Source organism: Aotus nancymaae, unplaced genomic scaffold (assembly GCF_030222135.1).
Source record: "Aotus nancymaae isolate 86718 unplaced genomic scaffold, 86718_ANA_hifiasm-v0.15.2.pri h1tg000028l, whole genome shotgun sequence".
Taxonomy (NCBI): domain Eukaryota; kingdom Metazoa; phylum Chordata; class Mammalia; order Primates; family Aotidae; genus Aotus; species Aotus nancymaae.
This window is the reverse complement of record NW_026988441.1, coordinates 21,386,154-21,405,001: the sequence shown is the minus strand read 5'-3', so window position 1 is coordinate 21,405,001 and position 18,848 is coordinate 21,386,154. Positions and strand designations below refer to the sequence as shown.

The 18,848-nt window shown below is 47.8% G+C and overlaps 1 long non-coding RNA gene across 1 annotated transcript in view; it reads left to right on the top strand.

The window, feature by feature from the left end:
* LOC135276652 (uncharacterized) overlaps nt 1-18,486 on the top strand; it is a 65,444-nt gene extending 46,958 nt beyond the window's left edge. The window contains exon 3 of the long non-coding RNA XR_010344188.1: nt 18,291-18,486. This is a non-coding gene — a long non-coding RNA (uncharacterized LOC135276652). The remainder of the gene's footprint in view (nt 1-18,290) is intronic.
* Nucleotides 18,487-18,848: the final 362 nt, after the last annotated feature.

Below are 18,848 nucleotides of genomic sequence, written 5' to 3'. Positions count from 1 at the left end.
CAAGTTCATTTCCACAGTAGCTGGGGAGAAACTATGGATTAGAATGCTGCAGACAACACTGTCCCCCTCCTGTCAAATGCTGTCAATCCCTAACTAGTGAAAGTGGATGGTCTGGCCTGAGGGCATGGCTAGGTTCAATGCCCCTGATGACTACTGGGTGGGTAGAGGACAGAGATGCCCAATACTGGACCTGACTGTGTCACTTCAAGTCTGCCTACTGTGGGTGCCCCCTGTCTTCTTCCAGCTATCTGCTCTATGGGCTGAGAGGCCGGCCGGCCCCCTCTCTACCCAGAAGGCTGTGCCAGCCCACATCTTGCATTCAGACCCGGCTCTGTGGGCAGAGGGCTGGCAGTCACCACCCTCCAGATGACCAATTCAAAACACACGGGGACCTTTGCAAGCCCTTGGAAGACATGCTATTTTTCTCTGTCTGCATAATTGTTGAGAAGGAAGCCAGAGAAGGTGTTCTAATTAATTAGAGAAGGTATTTGAGGATGCCACTGTGTGCTGGACTCAGGACCAGAATCCAAATGTCCCACTTATCTGCCTCCACCACTGCGACCCTGAGCTGCCCCTCTCCTTCTCTGCATTTGTATTTGTGTGTAAACTGCAGCTTGTGACCGGAGCCTTATTAGCTGGTCAAAATTTTACTTTTAAATGGACCATTAACCTACTCAGAGCCCAAAGCTCACTGGTAATGTAATACCTCAGCCTCCTGTCGGGCCTCAGAGTGAACCAGGTCAGAAATGACATCTATTTCTCTCCATTATCCCACAGATATCCAGAGCATGTTCTCACCCACAGGACTCCTCAGTCTGGAAAGATTTTTCCCATCTAATTTGTTAATCCAAGCCATGGCATTGACTTGGAAAAGTCACTTTGTCACCCTGAGCCTCAATGTCCCCATCCAAAAAATGGAACTAGCTGTTTTATTTTTTAAAAAAATCTCATTGACCCCCAGGCAGGGGAGAAAATGCAGAGATGAAATGGAGGCAGCTTGGATTCCACTCGGTTCTGGGCTGCTCACACTGGGCAGCTCTTGAAGCTCCTTCCTCTGAAAGTAGGGATGGAGACATAGATAAAGGTCCCTAAGACTGAGATAAGAGAGTCTTCCAGCCTCATGGGTCTTCTCAGCAGAACTCTTGCTTGGCTGGAATTCCATCCACTCTCGGCAAGGCATAACTTCCTGTCTCCTAGGGAGAGGGGCTTATAAAAAGGCATAAAAATGAGGCTTCTAAAGACATCCTGGACGTCAACTAGATGTTGCAAAATTACATTTTGATGAGTTCAGTGTAAATGAACCAGAAACATATGGATTCAATTTCCCTTGGAATCCACATGGGTTTAAAAACCAAGGGGGCGGGGGAGAATGCATTTGGGGAAGAGCATTTTAGGTCTCACCAAAATCCCCGCATTTGTAAACAGCAGTTTGAGGTTTATGATGATTGCGTCCTGGGCTGGGTTCCTTTCCTAATAATAGAATATACAGGATGTCTTGTAGCAGCCTCACAAAATGCGTTCAGGGAAAAATACCCAAACGCTGCCCTCTCCCTCTGCTCCTGGGTTCTGTGGAACTCTTCAGTGCCCTCTCAGATTTCCTGCCCTGGGTTTGACCCCACAAGTACCCTCTTTTCTCCTTCTGCTTCTGCAGAAATAGCGTCCCAATCAGATCCACACAAGCAGTGACTATCAAGTGCCAGCTTTACCCTAGGGATTTCAGCAAGTGCCACTTCTGAATAAGGTGGGCAGCACCACCCCTGCTTTAAAATAAAAGAATCAAAGTCCAGGACATTTGGCCCAAGGCTGCTTAGCTGGTAGGTGCCAGGGTTGGCATGGGGGCCATTGCTTCTGAATTGAGCTCTGGGGGTCTTTCCACCATAAAGGTTGCGTTTCTATTCCTCAATTTCAGAGAAGGCTAAGGGAGATATCTGCTTATCTGGAACTGCTATAAGGAGGTCTACCAGGAAGCTGGAGGAGGGGCTGAGCAGCCATTTTCATGGTGGGCTCAGGGAAGTGCTTGGAATTCCCCATGGTTCCTTGGGGAGTTCCCTGGGAGAAGGAGTGGAGAAGCTGAGGGATAAAAGTAAACTTACTGAACCCCCAGGCTGCTGCTACCATCCAGGGAAACCTGCTCTCCTCTGTTCTACTTACTGGGCCTTCAAGTATGAATTTGATTGTAGGAGTTTTTGTAGTTTAAGTTTCAAAATCATGGATCCTTAGGATTTCTGGTGACCTCCCGTTCCCCTCCTGCCAGTCAGTGGGTTCGTGTTGGCTTCCTGTCTGCAATTTGTGTTAGAGAGTTGTGTGCCCACTATCAGATGGGATTGCTGGAACTGTGGATGGACTCATTGAGCCTTTTGAGTGACGCTCTGGTGCTCAGTCCTCTGACCAGGCAGGGGGCAGAAATCCAGGATGAGTCCCTGCCTCTAGCAGGCTTGAAATCTGATTTTGTTGAAAAGACAAAACCCACTCCCAGAAGTCACCTTGGGAAGATGACCATGTGAGATAGTCAGCAGGCTGGTTCTGGACATCAGAGATTCCAGCCTTGTACAGCCATACACTCATCAAAGAATGGCCCAGTAGAAGCCAATTGGATGGACCAGAGCTTTGGAGGTAGTGCTTTGAATGACTTGGGCTGAAGCACAGGAGGGACAGAGACTTCTTGGCTCTCAGCTGATGGAAGGAGCCACAAGACTCCACTGTATTGGGTCCCCCAGGGGAAGAGCTGCCTGGCCCCGCCTAGGTACATCCTGCAAAGCGCAGCCAGGACGGGGATGGACTGGAGGAGCCATCTGATTGTTATTAGGCTGTGCGACTTTCTTTATTGGCAAACATTCTCTCAGCAGCTTCTTCCTGCAGAGCAGCCCAGATGTGCTTACAAAGCGTTCTGTGTCCTTCCTCTCCACACCCAGCCCCCATGTGCATTGCCACTTTGCCAGACCTCGTCCTGGTCCCAGGAGTCCAGCTGTGGCCAAGGCAAGGCTTAGTAAGGAGCCTGAAGAAAGAGGCTCTCCCCTCTGGGTGGCCTGATGCCAGCTACCCCTCACTCCATATGCACGGGTCTCATTCACCCTTAAGGGGTAGGAAGTGCCCTGGTTGGGGTGGGGGCAGCCTGGCCTCATGCCCTGGGGTGCGGGTTGGGGTGGGGCAGACAGAACCCGACCATGAACTTATGTTTGCACATGTTCATCTTCAACTCGCCACACTGCTAGGGCGGTTTTCATCTGTTATTGGGTCTAAATCTCCTCTTTGAGAATTCTCATGGGAGAATTACAGAAAACATGAGGGCTGCTGGCCTCTCATGGGTCTTTAACAGGAGGATTGGCCTCAGACATCACTCTTATTATTGTCCAGGCGGCCTCCCCATCGGTCTCTTAAGAGAGGTCAGTATCTAGCATGTTTCTTCTCTTGAGAAGCTGGGAAGTGGGGTGCAAAATTGTGCCTAAGCACACCATGGCCTGGGGGATATTAAATGTTTGGAACAATTAAAGTCCCATTACATGAATGTCCATAGATGGTTTTCCTCCCATCTCACACATAGTATCTTTCTTTAGGACACAGAATCCTGAATTTCCCTTAGAGGAACCATGCTCCCCTGACTGCCACACCCCGTGGTCACATGAGCCAATACATTTCCTTCCATTACCCAGGTCAGTCTTGCCTCCCTCTCCTACCTCTTATGGGCAAGGCTCTAGATGAATTTAGGGCCCCGCACCCACCATTGACACTGGCCTGCCTTTTCCTGGTCGTTCTTGTGTATAAATAACCCTAATGAAGCAAAATGAAGTGAGGTGTGGGTAATTTTCCTTCTTGTATCACCTGTGTTCTTCCTTATATCCTTAAAATCTACATAAAGTTTCTTTCTTTTTTTTTTTTTTTTGGACTGTTCTGATGATCATAAATGAGGATGCATACTTCAGCCACAAACTTCATATCTGATTTTATCAACCTTGAGATACCCTTGCTTATGCCTTCTTGCTTAGAGAGGAAACTGAGGTCTGGGAAGAAGACGGGAGTTCCCAGGGTCGTTCAGCGTTCAGAAAGCCCCCAGCCAAAGAAGGCTTCCAGGAGCTGCATTGGTTACAAAACATTGCCTTACCAGCAAAGGCTACTGCCTGCTCAGATATCACCCCAGATCTCACCAAGTTACCCCTTCTTAGTCCAAAAATGCTCTGCTGCGAATGTAGTCCTGTAGGGGTCTTGATGATGAACTCCTCACCATCCATTCTCTCTGATTTGATAAGTGTAAACCAATCATGAAAATCAACCTCAGGTCACAAGACACTGATTGGCATACAAAGAAAATAGGTCTTTCTTCTGGCCAGTGAGACTTAAGTCAGCCAGGAACAGGGAGGAAGATAAAGGGCTTCTACAAAAGTCCCTCCGCTTCTACAGGGAGATATAAGAGAGAGGCAAACCCTTTCTTCTTCTGGACCTTATTATTTCTAGGTGTGACTTTTGTAGGTTGAGAGCCATCTTGAGACTGGAGGAAAGTGATCTTGATGCCAAAGTCTGTGTGCACTGGGAGGACAGAATGGCGAGATGAAAGGTCCCTGGGCAATGAGGACTCCCTGAGTTATAAAATCATAAACTCCAGCATCCTGGCTGTTTCTGGACTTCTTGTTTTATCGGCCATAAACGTTCTTATTGTTTGAAACAGATGGAATGGAGGTGTCTTCTTCCTTGATACTGGAGTTGCTCTGGTCGGAGTAAGTGAGCATCTGCCTTTTCTAGCATGACAGGGCATGGGCATTTACAGCACGAATTGCCGTCTTCATTGACCCTGGTCTCTGTCTCTGTCCCTTTGCTCTCTTAATCTACGACCTGCCTCTCCCCCGTGTGATAGCTGTTAGAGCTACAAGGAGCCTTAATCTTCATCTGATTGGGGTAGCTGAAGTTCAGAGGGAGGAAGCGACTTAGTGATTTGCTCATGGTGCATAGAAAGTGTGGATCCAGCAGGAGAACTCAGGTCTTTCTTGCCCAGCTTGGAGCTTTCTCATATTGCTCAGTTGTTTGCTGTCTTGATCTGTCTCTCTGTGTCTGCTCCATACATCTCCTCAGGTCCCCTTCTCCTTCTGTCTCTTCTACCCCAGATAAAGGGATCCCTTCACTTAGAGCTGGATGGTGCAGCTCTGCTGCAGACTAGGGGGTCTGAAGGAGCCTGTGCTAAGGAAACAAGCTGATGTTGGTGGAAACTATGTCTAGATGGTCACAGAGCAGCAGAACGGGGCACTGGGGTCCTGTGCGGATGGCCATCAGGTGGCGGGACCCATGGACGGCTTGCCAACCTTGGGAAATAGCAGTGCTGTATGGCGCAGCTCATGAAGAAGGCTCAGCTGTGGCTCCTTCCCAAGCCATCCTGCTTCCCACTGTCTTAGAGAGACAGCCGGTTGGTGCGGGGTTTGTGTGGGTTTATTTACTCTTAATAATAAGCTTATATTTTAGATATCCCCCCTGGGTATTTCTGCTCATTTGGGCTTCAGTACAAAACTATGAATCCACACACAGAATGTGTGGATCTGAAAATTAGGATTACATCCCAGCATACCACTAACAGAGGCAGTATCCCTTTGAAGGCACTAGGACAGTCTGTCCTGCTCTGGCTGGCCAAAGGAAAGCTACGACGGGGCCAGGCTTCACTGGCAAGTTCTGGACCCGTCCACCACCATCAGCATCCGTTCTCCCCTTGGGGAGAACTGAATTCCTTAATTCAGTTCAGGACACATTTAACTGGCAACTGGTGTGGTCAGATGCAGCAGTCTACCCTGGGTGGAAGATACAGAGTTCCTTGCTCCAGGAGCTCCCAGTCATACGGGGAGATGAGAAGGAAGAATGTACTCACACTGGGGCATGGTAAGCTCTGCCATGGAGAGTACAGCTGGTGGGTAAAAGAGGTCTTCAGGGTCCATCGGAGGACCCTGCCTGTGGCCAGAAGACTGGTTAAGAAGGCTTCCTCTCATGAGTTCTCAGCTTCAACCTCATGCATGTCTGCAGTCCAGTTTCTCCCAGAAAAACTGTTCCTACTCTCAACAATTCCACTTGAAGCCCTCTCCCCTAACCTCTGGCTTGCTACCACCCCTCCCACCTGTTCCCACCCCTCCCACCTGCTCCCAACCCTTCCTGCACAGCCAATCAAAGTTGACCTCAACTGGCGCCAAGAAAAGCAGAGGTCTTGTAAGGATTGTCATTTTCTTCCCCCCGCCACCAGATGGCGCCCCAGCTTGGCCTCCGCACTGATGGGACTCTACAGAGAGGAAGCATCCTTCTTCCTAAGGCCGATCCTTCCCCATGCACCCTCAATCTCATCCCTCTAATGTTCTCAAGGCCATGACCTCATCTGTGAACCACCCTGGCACCTTGCAGTGCAGATACTCTACGCCTCCTGAACATTCCCATTACCTATGAGCACCTTCACTCTTCAGCCCACTCTAATTCAGTTTCCATCCCCCCACACTGTCAAATATTCATTTGGTGAAGGTCCCCAATGACCTCCACGATATCCATCAATCCAATGGATGTCATTTGTGTGTTTCCTTAGATGGAGATCGTTACTCCCACCTTGATGCACATGCACGTTCCCTCACCCACTCCATGTTGGTTCAATCCCCCTTTTCCACTCAACTTCCAAATGTTGGGTTCCTAAGAGCTCAGTCCTATCCACACTCTCTCTCAGGTAATCCCACCCATTATCCCAGCTTTAACATAATGACTTCTCCCCAATGTATAGTTTTAGTCCAGATCTGGCTTGTGTATCCAGCCTCGATTTTTCTTATTTCACTCTGGCTGTGCCGCAATCCTATCAAGATTAACATATCCGAATCTGAACTCATAACTAATAATCCCGCCCCAACCACTCCCATGTGACCGGTAGAATTCTAAGCCATCCCCAAAGTTTCTCACTCCTCTCGTGCACATGTCCTATATGATCCCTGGGTCTCTGAGTGCCAGGGATGTTATTTTCATGATTAGGTTATGCTATATAGCACAGTCGAGTTTCATAAAGGGAGATTATTCAGGTGGGACTAACTTAATCCGGTGAGAACTGTAAAAGGAGAGAGATTTCTCCAGTTGGTGGCAGAAGAGGAGTTTAGAAAAACTTAAAGGAGGTTCTTTGTTGCTGTTGATGAGGCTCCAGGAGTGGCCTCGAGGAGCTGAGCATGATCTCTGGCCATGAGCAGTAATCAGATCGAGACTTCAGTCCTACAGCCGCAAGAAGCCGAACTCTGACAACACCCAGTGAGCTTAGAAGAGAACTCCACTCTCCAGATGACAACCACAGCTTGGTTGACACCCTGACGGAAGCTCCATGAGATCCTGTGCCCGGACACTGACCGATAGAAACTGTGAGCTCATACATCTGTGTTGCTTTAAGTCATGAGATTTGTGATAAATTGCTTTGCAGCAATACAAATTAACATATTCCCCTACAATTCCCCTACAGCTTTTCATCTCAGTAGCCATCACCATCATCCACCCTGTTGGTTAAACCAGATGTCCTTGAGCTTTTCCTTTTTCTTACTCCCACATCTAACTCCTCGGCAAGTCTTCCCTCTTCTGTCTTAAAAACTCGTCTTGAACGTCTCTACTTCTCCCCATCTTAGTTGCTCCCATCCTGCCTCAGACCCTATTACACTTTGCCCTGTCACTATAGCAGGTGTTCTCCACCATACTGGCGTGACTCAATCTATTTTCCATTCAGCAGCCAGAGGGCTGTTCTGTAATCATCAATTGAATCAGGCTATTCCCTATTTAAATCCGTCAGCACCTTCCTGCTACACACTGAGTGACGTCCAAGCTTCTCACTGCATTCTGTAAAGGCCTCTAGAACCTGGTTCCTGCCTGGGTCTACAAACTCACTTCACACCCTCTCCCTCTCGGCCTGGCAACACGTGTTATTTCCTTCATAGCACACATCACAGGTGTAACCTAGCTTATTTAAGTTGCGTGTGTGTGTGTGGGCATGGACGGGTGGGTATTTGTCTTTTCTACTAGACTGTAGACTCCACAGTGGCTGAGATCATTTCTGTTTGTGTTAACCATTATCATATACAGGGAAATCCCTTGCAACACTATTTTCCTTTGGGACTGAGGCGGAACAAAGGCTCTTTCCCAGGCCTTTGATGTGCTTTGTAGAAAGCAGGAACTCCCTATGAAGCACCCAAGTACAAAGTGTACTGATGGGGACTCGGGGCGGGGTGGGAAGGGGAACGAGGGTCTTAAGAGCTCACTGACCATATGGGGTCAACTGGACTGGCCTCTAGAGCCACTGGGGTCTGCTAGAGTCCTCTTTTTCATGAGGGCAGTCTCGGATTTCCTTCCGTGGGCCTTGGGCTTCCGTCCCTTGGTCCTTTATTCCAGGTGCCCGACAGAATCACGCTGAATGGTCTGCAGGGACCTGCTTCTCTTCTGTTTACTTAAGATCTCAAAAAGAAAAACATGAGGGTGGGTGCGGTGACTCACGCCTGTAATCCCAGCACTTTGGTAGGCCAAGGTGGGCAGATCAGGTGAGGTCAGGAGTTCAAGACCAGCCTGGCCAACATGGTGAAACCCCATCTCTACTAAAAATACAAAAATTAGCCAGGTGTGTTGGGGCATGCCTGTAATCCGAGCCTGGGAAGCTGAGGCATGATAATTACTTGAACATGAGAGGCAGAGGTTGCAGTGAGCCTAAATTGTGCCACTGCACTCCAGCCTGGGCGACAGAGCAAGACTGTCAAAAAAAGAAAAAAGGAAAGAGAAAGAAGAAAGAAAGAAAGAAAGAAAGAAAGAAAGAAAGAAAGAAAGAAAGAAAGAAAGAAAGAAAGATGAAAGAAAGAAGAAAGAAATAGAAAGAAAGAAAGAAAGAGAAGAGGGAGGGAAGGAAAGGGTAAGGGAAGGGAAGGGAGGAAGGAAATGAGAATTATGAAAATATCCCTCCGCCCCAAAGCCATCCAACTGTCCTAGAATCAGTCATAACCTAATTCAATAAAACTAGCAGCCTCGAAATGCAGACCTCCACTTTCTCCTCGCACTGTCTACACTGTTGTCCTTCTGCCACGCAGGTGCTTCTGTGAGCTTCTGTGGACAAAGCTGGGTCTGGACAGCCCAGGAGATGGGAAGCTGTCCTGGGATAATCTTGTTCCTTTGGTGCTGGGGAGTTGCAAAGCCACTGATCCACCAGGCTTAGCTGCTATTCTACGGGATGAAGAAAATCGCCCCCATGAGACTCAAGTACAGGATTCTTTCCCTGCCTAGCCGAGGGAGGGTCTACCAGAAATCCCCTGCAGACTCCCCCAGCTCAAAGAGCCTCCAGTAGTTAAATGAAAGCTCCAAAGATTTGCAGCTAAGAGGCTATGGGCCTCTGGAGAACTGCTAGTCCTCTCCAAACCTCAGTTTCTCCACTGTAAATTGGGTTAGCTTTCTACCCCCTTGCCCCTGACCTTGGAGACCTATTGCAAAGATGAAATGATATAGTGGAGGTAAAAGGCCTGGTACAGAGCTTCATCCTTAGCAGCTGAGCTGGGGCTCCAATGATGGAGTCATTATCATCATTGGTGTTACCATAAATGAACTCCTTGGTAGCACCTTGTTCTAGAGCTGCAGCTTTGAAACCTGTTGAAGTGACAGAAACAGTAATAAAACCTTAGAAGTCAAAAAGGCTCTGGAGTACATTTCTCAAAGTATCAGGCTGTGTTTTTCCCCCTCGTAAGTTTGCTGAGTCTCTGGAGGTCACCCTGCAATGGGCAGTCCCTTGGGAGCAGGAAAGCAAGTTTGAGGCCCTAGGGGAGAGTAGCCTGGACCCAGGAAGGGGAGGTCCTGGCCTGCCTTGCTCCATGCAGAGCCTGGGGACCCATGCGCATGCCTGAGGGCCCTCTAGGGGGAGAAAAGTAGGAGGGGAGGAGGAGATGTCAGTGTTTTCCAGGTCCTGCAGTGAGCAGTGGCATTAAAGGTCTGAAGAAGCCTGTGGGGGAACTTGCCCAGACCTGGTGAGGCTTGCAGACCAACTCTCTGGACTTGAACATGGCCTCTTGAGCTGCTTCTCCTCATCCCCAGGGCTTCTCCATCTGGCAGGGCTGCATGCATGCAGCCCACAAACCAACAGTTCTAAGAGCTTGTCTCTGGCCTGAAGTTCACTCAGGGTGCTCACCATCTCTCACATTCAGGCTCATAAAAAGAGCAGTGGCCAAACACGTGACCAGTAACATACCTGCTTCTGTCATACACTTATCCTCTTCTTGGGTGGCAGGCCCCAAATGCAGGTTGTTTATGTATCCAGTTGCAATGTAAAGGCTGTCATGAGAGACATGTAAGAAGTGGAGTGAGAGAGTTCAGAAGCATTCTGTCTAAAGGAGAGAACTCTATTTAATTAGAATACAAATATTGATTAGCTGTGTGGCCTCAAGGGCAAGACCCCAAAGGCCTGCAGAGAATCAGAGATGGCGGTTCAGCTGCTCTAAGTGGTGCAAGGAAAACGGCTGTGCCCCCTAGAGCAAATGCAGTGAATGGAATGGGATGAATGTTGAAGACAAGGTGCTGCTTGTAATAATCCCTCACCATGACCCTGAGTCCTCAGTAAATACGATTGAACTGATAAAACGCCTAGTGTGAGTGGAGTGGAAGTGGAAACCATACATGAAGTCATGTTTCAACTCAGGTTTTACTCAAACAGAAACAGGAAGTTAGCACAGGACAGAGGAGAGGGTAAGCCTCTGGAAGCTCCCACAGATTGTGGAGTGTGTTTTGGACTTTCAGAGACTGGGAAAATGGGGGGAGGGTGGAAATTTGAGTCAAGAGTAGTCAGATCTACAAGAAGCAGTGACACCCCTGGGAATCTCAGGCTTGAAGTTGTTGCATAATAGAGAATTTGATGGGCCTCTGTTGAGCTCTTGGATCTCACTGGAGTTTATACCAATGAAATGATTCAGGATAGGGGCTGATCAGTCACCAGAAAGGCCCATCATGGTCTTTGAGCCACCTGAGCCTCCAGGGAGGGGCTGAAGATTGAGTTCAATCACCTGGTCAATGATTGAATCCATCAGACCTACATTATGAAACCCCAATAAAAACTCCGGACACAGAAGCTCAGTGGTGCTTCCCAGCTAGTGAACACATTGATATATTAGGAGGGTGATACTGCCCAATTCCATGGGGAGTGGGTCTGGAAACTGTGCTTGGGACTATCCAAGATGTCACTCATGTATCTCTTTATTGGTCTGGTCCTGGTCATTATCCTTTGTAATAAAACATAATCATAAGCATAGTGATTTCTTAAGTTCTGGGAGTAATTCTAGAGAGTTACTGAATCTGAGGGGAGTTGTAGGTCTCCTTCAGACTTGGTACCAGTTGGTCAGAAGTGTGGGTGCCCTGGGGACCTCTGAATTTGCAGCATGTATCTAAAGTGAGGGCAGTCTTATTGGGAACTGTGTCTTTAGCCTGTGGGGTCTGCACTAACTCCAGGCAATTAGTGTCAGAATTGGATTATAGCACACCAGTTAGATAATAGGAAGTGAGTCTTTCATTATGTGAGTCCTTCTGTCTTCTTAAATCCATTTGGTAAACGCTCCAAGTACAATCCTGAGAAAGAACAAGCCTCTTTGTTCCCCACTTGGGTTCTAGGATCTGGTGAAATGCAGCCTTTGCTGTAGCCTCGTTGTTTTGTACCCTCATTATGTCCCTTCCCCAAAGACAGGGTGGCATGAGCTCGTGGTGGGGCTGCTTGCTCTGAGGTGCGCTGGTTCTTTGGAAGGGCACAAGCAAACCATAAACACAGCTCCACCTTTGCAATGGCAGCACCAGGACTTCTGTTTGGGAGGTCCTTGGGATGACAATCTGGTTCTGAGACATCTTCAAGATGCTTCTGCACAACAAGCATATGGTTTTGACTTTGATTGTATGTTTATTTAAGGAGGCTCAGGGAGGGCTGATGGAAGTTATAGGGTGGGGACGGCTCTGATCCAACCCAAGCAGCTCCTTGGCCCAGCCATTGTCCCTTTGGTGAGGCATGCAGTCCCTAAAGAGATGTGTCAGATTATAAATCTTTGCCTCAGAGCAATGCAGTTTCATTGTACTTAAAAATAATTAAACAAATCTGTAAAACATGTTTCCATTGCATTAGTTTACTTCACTTGGCCTCGCAATGTGAGGATCATAATTACTTAAATATTTCCCTTTACTATTTTTCAAAACATTTTTCTAAATTGTCAAAAAACATTCTGGAGACAGTTGGATAAAAAACATAGTGAACATGTGTCTGATTAATTTTTTAAGACAATCAAGATCAAATGCAAAAAATGATTGGAAACGGTTTCAGAGCGACAATAAAAGACAGAAATCTCAGAGCAGGGAGTGTGGTGAGTCACAAGGCAGGAAGGATTTATCATTTTTAGTATGGTATTTATTGGAACGCAGATGACAGGGAGCGAACTGGCCCGGTGTGTAAATTGCCGAAGGTGGAGTGTGGCCCAAGGAGGCTGCGTCCAGTTAGGGCCATTCCCCCAAGTGGGCTCCAGGACCAGGCTCTCTCCTGATGCTGAGCTTGTAAAACAAGAGATCACTCTGAGCAGCCATTCTTTGTCACCTGTCATTACAAACAACTCGAGGGCAATTCGCTGGCTTCTCAACAAGCAGATCCGTCCCTCGTCTGTCAGCTGAAAATCTGGTCACCATCCCGAGGCCACCACCAGGGCTGCCGGGTGATGGAAAGCCTCTTGTCAAAGGAGGGTTGACGACGTTTACTCACAAGCACTTCCTAAGCTTGAACTGAATTTCATTTGACTTTATTCAGTTTATTTTGTTGAGTCTTTTTTTTTTTAAACTGATTTTTAAAGTTCCAATAAACAACCGAGATCAGAGAATATGATTTCTTTTTCTAGTGAAACAGTCCTACCCTTCCGCCTTCCTTCTCTAGAACCCATTGTCTGGGAAGTGTCACGAGGGGAAGAGATGCTGGGGCCCTCTCTGAATTCGTTGCCTTTCCAGGGGTGATGTGGTTGGCTGTGTCACCATCTAAATCTCATCTTGAATTGTAGCTCCCATAATTCCCACGTGTTGTGGGAGGGACCCTGTGGGAGATAATTGAATCACATGGGAGGTTTCCTCCACACTGTTCTCGTGGTAGTGAATAAGTCCCACCAGGTCTGATGGTTTCATAAGGAGTTTCTGTTTTCACATGGCCTGCATTCTCTCTTACCTGCTGCCTTGTTAGACGTGCTTTTTTCCACCATGATTGTCAGGCCTCCCAGCCATGTGGACCTGTGAGTCCATTAAACATCTTTTTCTTTATAAATTACCTGGTCTGGGTATGTCTTTATCGGCAGCATGAAAACAGACTAATACAGGGAGCTCCAAGAAGGTTCTAGGCAGGGACTCTGCAGTCAGACCATCCACCAGTTTGAAGGGTTCAACCCCTATTTTACTGGTGAATTTGGGTCTCCAAGCATGGAGGAGCATAGACTAGGTGTCTACCCTAAATCCCAACTGGAACTCTTTTGAAGGGATGTCAACATATTGAAGGTCATGACCCTATCAATCATTCTCATATCCCCATGACCTTTATTTTGCCTTTAAAACAATTTGTATTATTTTTTATAGGGCAGAGAATAATATGCCTTTTTGTTTGAAATGGCCAGACATAGGAGGTTGTTGGCCTAGGTTTCCCGTTGCAAATAAGTATCTTTGTTTCAATTAAAGGAAATGGACAGACAATGGGGGGTGGTCTTGCCGGTGATGCCCCATGCCATCCTTGGCAGTTGGAGTTGATTTGTATAGGAACCTAAGTCCTGGGTTCTGGGAGCCTGAGGCAGGCCCAGGGACCCTGGATGACTTGCTGAGGGAAATTAGACATTGTCTGCTGGAAGCTGGGGTGTCTTCAGTGGTCCATACACAAAGCAGAATTGTCAGGCTGAAGTGAGATAATGTGGTTGTCCACCTGGCACTCACTGGCCCTTAATCTGCCTCCTGGAAGCTGTGTTCAGGTCTGGAAGGCCAGCTCCATTCCCTGGTCACCCATGCTTTTACTGCTCCCAAAAATAAGGAACAAACGGTTCACCTTGGCCAGAGGTGTAACATGTTCATGGAAGTGGACCGAACAATTAGAATTATACACAATCATGCCTTGGCCCCTTAATGTTCATTCAAGTGAGGCAGAGGGTTCCCTAGGAGCTCACAGGCAGCAGGGGTTGAAAAGTGGATGCGGGTGAGAGAGGGCTGAACACACACACACACACCACACTCACGTGGTGGGCTAGGCCAGTGAGCCTCTTAGGCTGGTGCCTATGGAAGATGCAAGAGGGGCCGAGACAGGGAGTGGCCAGAGAGGATGATGGCTTCAGGGAGAACTCCTGTCCACACTGCAAGGATATTTGGTCTGTGTCCTGAGCAGCTGGGCTGCCCTGAGAGTTCTGAAATCTCAATGCTCGACTTTATCTTACTTCTCTCTTTTCCCAGACTTGAGTTTCTAAGCTTTTAACATTTAGAAGTTGTGGTGGTTTTGATGCGTTTTGCGGCCATAATTTGGTGAGGATTTCTTGTCAATCTTTGTAATCGTTGGAGGTCCTGGATCCTGAAGATTTAAGGATGGGAGCCCAGACCTACCACCCAGAGTGCTGAGTGGCTGTGGAAGCAAGGAGCAAAGAAGGGGATTGGGGCAGGGAGCTGCAGCCTCACTTCGGACACCTCTGCCCTATGGACTGCACCCCTCCCTTTTGTCGCCAATCCTCTACCTACTAAGGTGCAGCCAGATGGAAAGAAACCTTGAGTTTAACTCCTTTCTTGAGAGTGGCATCAATCATGTGTCACCTTTGCTGGGAAATCCGAGGACCTCGTGAATAATTCAGAAATGGTACATAGAATACTTGTTGCTCCCAAGTGTTAATGAAAATATCAAGGGAATTAATTAACAGTCAATTATATCAATTTTAGAGTTGGACAGTGATTCTGATGCTGAGAGCTAAATCCGCATTTTTGCTACAGTTCCTTTCCCTGATTCTCAACTTGTCTTTGTCATTTCTAATCAAACTCATAGGGGAGAATGTGTTCAAATTATTTTCTTTGCCTTGCTGTGTTTCAGCTAACTTCTCATAAATAAGGATAAAAAAAGAACTGGTTCAGTATTATACGTTTTCTGCAATCATATGTGTACATGCAGAGGTGTTATCTTGGTCTTTGTATTAAACTGCTTGGGGGAGAAGGGAGTTTCAATCTATGGATAATACATTACCAGCAAAAGCGAAAAAGCAAAAATAACATGCATGCTATTTGCATAGATATGTATATATTTTGCCCAGACCATCACATGGAAGAGCTCACAAGAGATGAGAAGATGGAAAAAGAAAATTGTAGGTAGCGTCTTCACCACTTGTTTACGACAATGAGAGCCTAGGAATCCGTCCATCCTGCCTGTGTGACAAGTTTTCTAGGCATTTGTTAAACTTCGAAGGGATTTTTCAACCCCTCTCTGATCTTTGATATTAAGAAAAGGCATTTCATTGAAAACGGTCTTTGCAGGATTTGGCACGAGTCGTCTAGACTGCTTTATGAAAAATGACAGCTAGTAGAAAAGTAATTAAAGATGTATTTTGCTGAAAGCAGAAGTATTTTTGGAATCAATACCAACCATCTTTAATTTGCCAGTTGCTTCCACGATCATTGTGTGTTATCTGGAGGATCTCAATTCTAGAGAACAGGGGTGCCAGCCCCTTTCTGGTCTTGCTTTAGAGTCCTCTAGCTGGCTCCTCACCATCCTCAAGTAAGGTTAGAGGAGGTCTGGGTGGGGAAGAGGAGGCATGGTCGGTGTGGTGGATCGGGAGCCAGCAGATCTCTCCCAGGAAAGCCAGCAGCTGCCTAGGCTTCTCTCAGGGCAACAGAGATGTTTGAAAAATAGCAGCAGTGGCTCCAGGTGCAGCCGAAGAAGGCGTTGTTGGTGGTGGCGCCTCTGGTTTTGAGTGGGTAACGAAGGAGAGGACGTCTTCATCCATGCTCTTGAGAAGTTTCAAGGCAGAAAGACAGCACTCCTACTTCTTCTCCCACTTTGTTGTTATTTTGTTGTTTTGAGACAGAGCCTTACTCTGTCGCCCAGGCTGGAGTGCAGGGGCACGATCTCAGCTCACTGCAACCTCTGCTTCCCAGGTTCAACCAATCCTCCTGCCTCAGCCTCGAGAGTAGCTGAGACTACGGGTACATGCTACCACACCCAGCTAATTTTTGTATTTTTAGTAGAGATGGGGTTTCACCATGTTGTCCAGGATGGTATCGAACTCCTCAGGTGATCCACCTGCCTCAGCCTCTCAAAGTGCTGAGATTACAGGTGTGAGCCACCACGCTTGGCCTCTTCTCTCTTTAAGGGAAGCATTTGCCTTAGCTGGTTGGGAGCTCCCTGTAGGTGGTCAGGGCTACCCTTCTCATTTGTGTGAGGTACCAGGTAAACCACATGTGCTCCATATGTGCTTGGGCGGGGCTTAATTGATAATGACAAGATCAGGCTCCCAACCTGCGGGTCCCCTTTCTGGCTCTATTCTCCCCTTCTCTCCCTCACCTATCCTTTCTTTATCTGATGCTTACTCATGTTTTAGGTGTCAGCTTAGACGACGCTTCCTCCAGGAAGCCTTCTTGGAATGCCTTACCTCCCAGTCGCATCTCCAAACATGAGCTCTTTTTCCACCCAATTCCATCATGCTGTATTTGGTTAATGGTCTAACTTCCTTAGAATTTCTGGGGCCAGGGGCCAGAATTTTCTCACCAGTTTTCTCCCAGTTCCTAGTATGGGGACTTATACTACACTCCTTGTGTTTGAGGGAGTCAGAGGCAGTGGCTGAGGACAACAGACACCATATTGTAACTGCAATCATATTTCTGCACATGGTTCTCTCACCCAATCGGCCTACCGGTCTCTGGGTCCATGGGGGTGGTCCCAGGGTCTGAACAGACTAGCCTTTCCCAAGTCTGTCTGCATTAGAACATGAAGACACCTTCCCTCTCAACACCAGAGGAAAGCTGGGGTCAGTGGGCAGTGAGCCCTCCACCACTAGGCACAGTACTCCTTAGGACTGATGGGCAGGTGCATTGAGGAGTTGAGGCGACTGAGGGACTGCGGATACCTGGGGAGCACCACGGCTTTGTGACACTTGATTCTGCCACAGCTGTGGGGTCTTCCCAGGCCACTCTCCAGGCCACAGAGCCCTGCACTGGACACCTTCCCCTCCACAGGTCAGGAGGTGGACTCCACTGGCATGGTCAGGGGTCTGTGTGTTCTGATCCCGGAGTCATGGGGTCCCTTTGGGGGAACTCAGAGAGCATCATACTAGAAGTAGAAGGAGGCTGGGGGCAGTGGCTCATGGCTGTAATCCCAATGCTTAGGAAGGCTGAGAGGGGAGGGTCTCTAAAGGCCAGGAGTTTGAGACCAGCCTGGGCAACATAATGAGACCCTGTCTCCATTAATTTTTTTTAAATTAGCTGAGCATAGAGGCATACTCCCATAGTCCCAGCAACTTGGCAGACTGAGACAGGAGGATTGCTTGAGCCCAGGAGTTCAAGGCTGCAATAAGCTATGATTGTGCCACTGCACTCCAGCCTGGGCAACAGAGTGAGACCCCATCTCTTAAAAAAAAAGCAGAAAAAGAAGTGGAAATAAAGAGCAAACCACCCAGCCCTCTGTCCCCTCCTCAGCTGGAACAAGTCTGCTTCTGTCTTCTCTGTTTCAACAAGAGTTCCTGTGACACACACCCTATATATATAAGTATGAAAAACATAACGTATACATGTGCACACACATCGTGTGGTGTATACGTGTGTATGTATGAGCACATTAACACATACAACAAACTACGGCTCATTGTTTTGCTTGCAACCACGTCTGTGCAGCAAACACGTTGTGTCTCACCACTAAAGTTGTGTCAACACACTCAGAGTCACATGTACAGCTGAACTGAAGGGAGGGTGCAGTCATTTGGCCCAATTTTCAATGTCTAGGTGCTGTGGATTTTCATTGCTTTGGATCTTAACGAGGCATTAATTTTTTCCCTCATTGACATGCATAGTCAGACATAGTTAATCTTTGGGACACTTGCTGGTCAGATGCCTGGGATAAGTATGGATTAAGGGAATTCTGATTACCAGTCCTCCCAGAGTGCAAGGCAACTTGGGAATTCAGGTGATGAGAGGGTTTTCTTGCAGGCGGCAGAGCTCCCCATGGCAAAGCAAGTTGTGTCCAGAAAGGATTTTGACCAATGGAAGTCTCTGTGTTGGCAGCGTGTGGGGTTTGCTGGGAAGATGCCCCCTCTGTGTTCACGCTTGCTTTTCAATCTGTCTCTATATAGGGGTGAAATCTGAACTCAGCCTTCCCGGGACTCTACCCTCGGCTCTGGTTTTACGGTCAGGTGCCACTTCTTTGGAGAAATGCTGCTGCCTCCCTATGTGACAATCCTTAATCTACTGAAAGACCCAGTTCTGGACTAGAAGTTCTATTCATCACTACTTATCACAAACTATATTGTTAGCGTTCCACAGTGGAATGTAAGCTCCATGAAGGTATGTCTTGAAATTATTTGCAAACGAATGGTTCTTCATTGAGGTGGGTAGCTCTAGACCTCAGGCAGGATGTGTGTCTGTCACCAAGTCCTTCCTGCACTTGCAGTGCCCTCCACGTTGTGCCAGGCCCTGGCGGGTTTGAGCAGAGCTGAGCCAAGCAGAACCTTTTCTCCAGTCTGGCCTCAGACACTTCACCCCTGTTGTGTGGGGTAGGATGGATGCTCTTAGGTCTTCTGCCATGATCTGGTGTCTCAGTGGAGCTGTATGCTCCTGGACTTCAGTGTCACCTTTCCCAGAGACGTCCTCTGCAGTCATAAAGGATCCGCTCTTTCACTCACACACAGCAT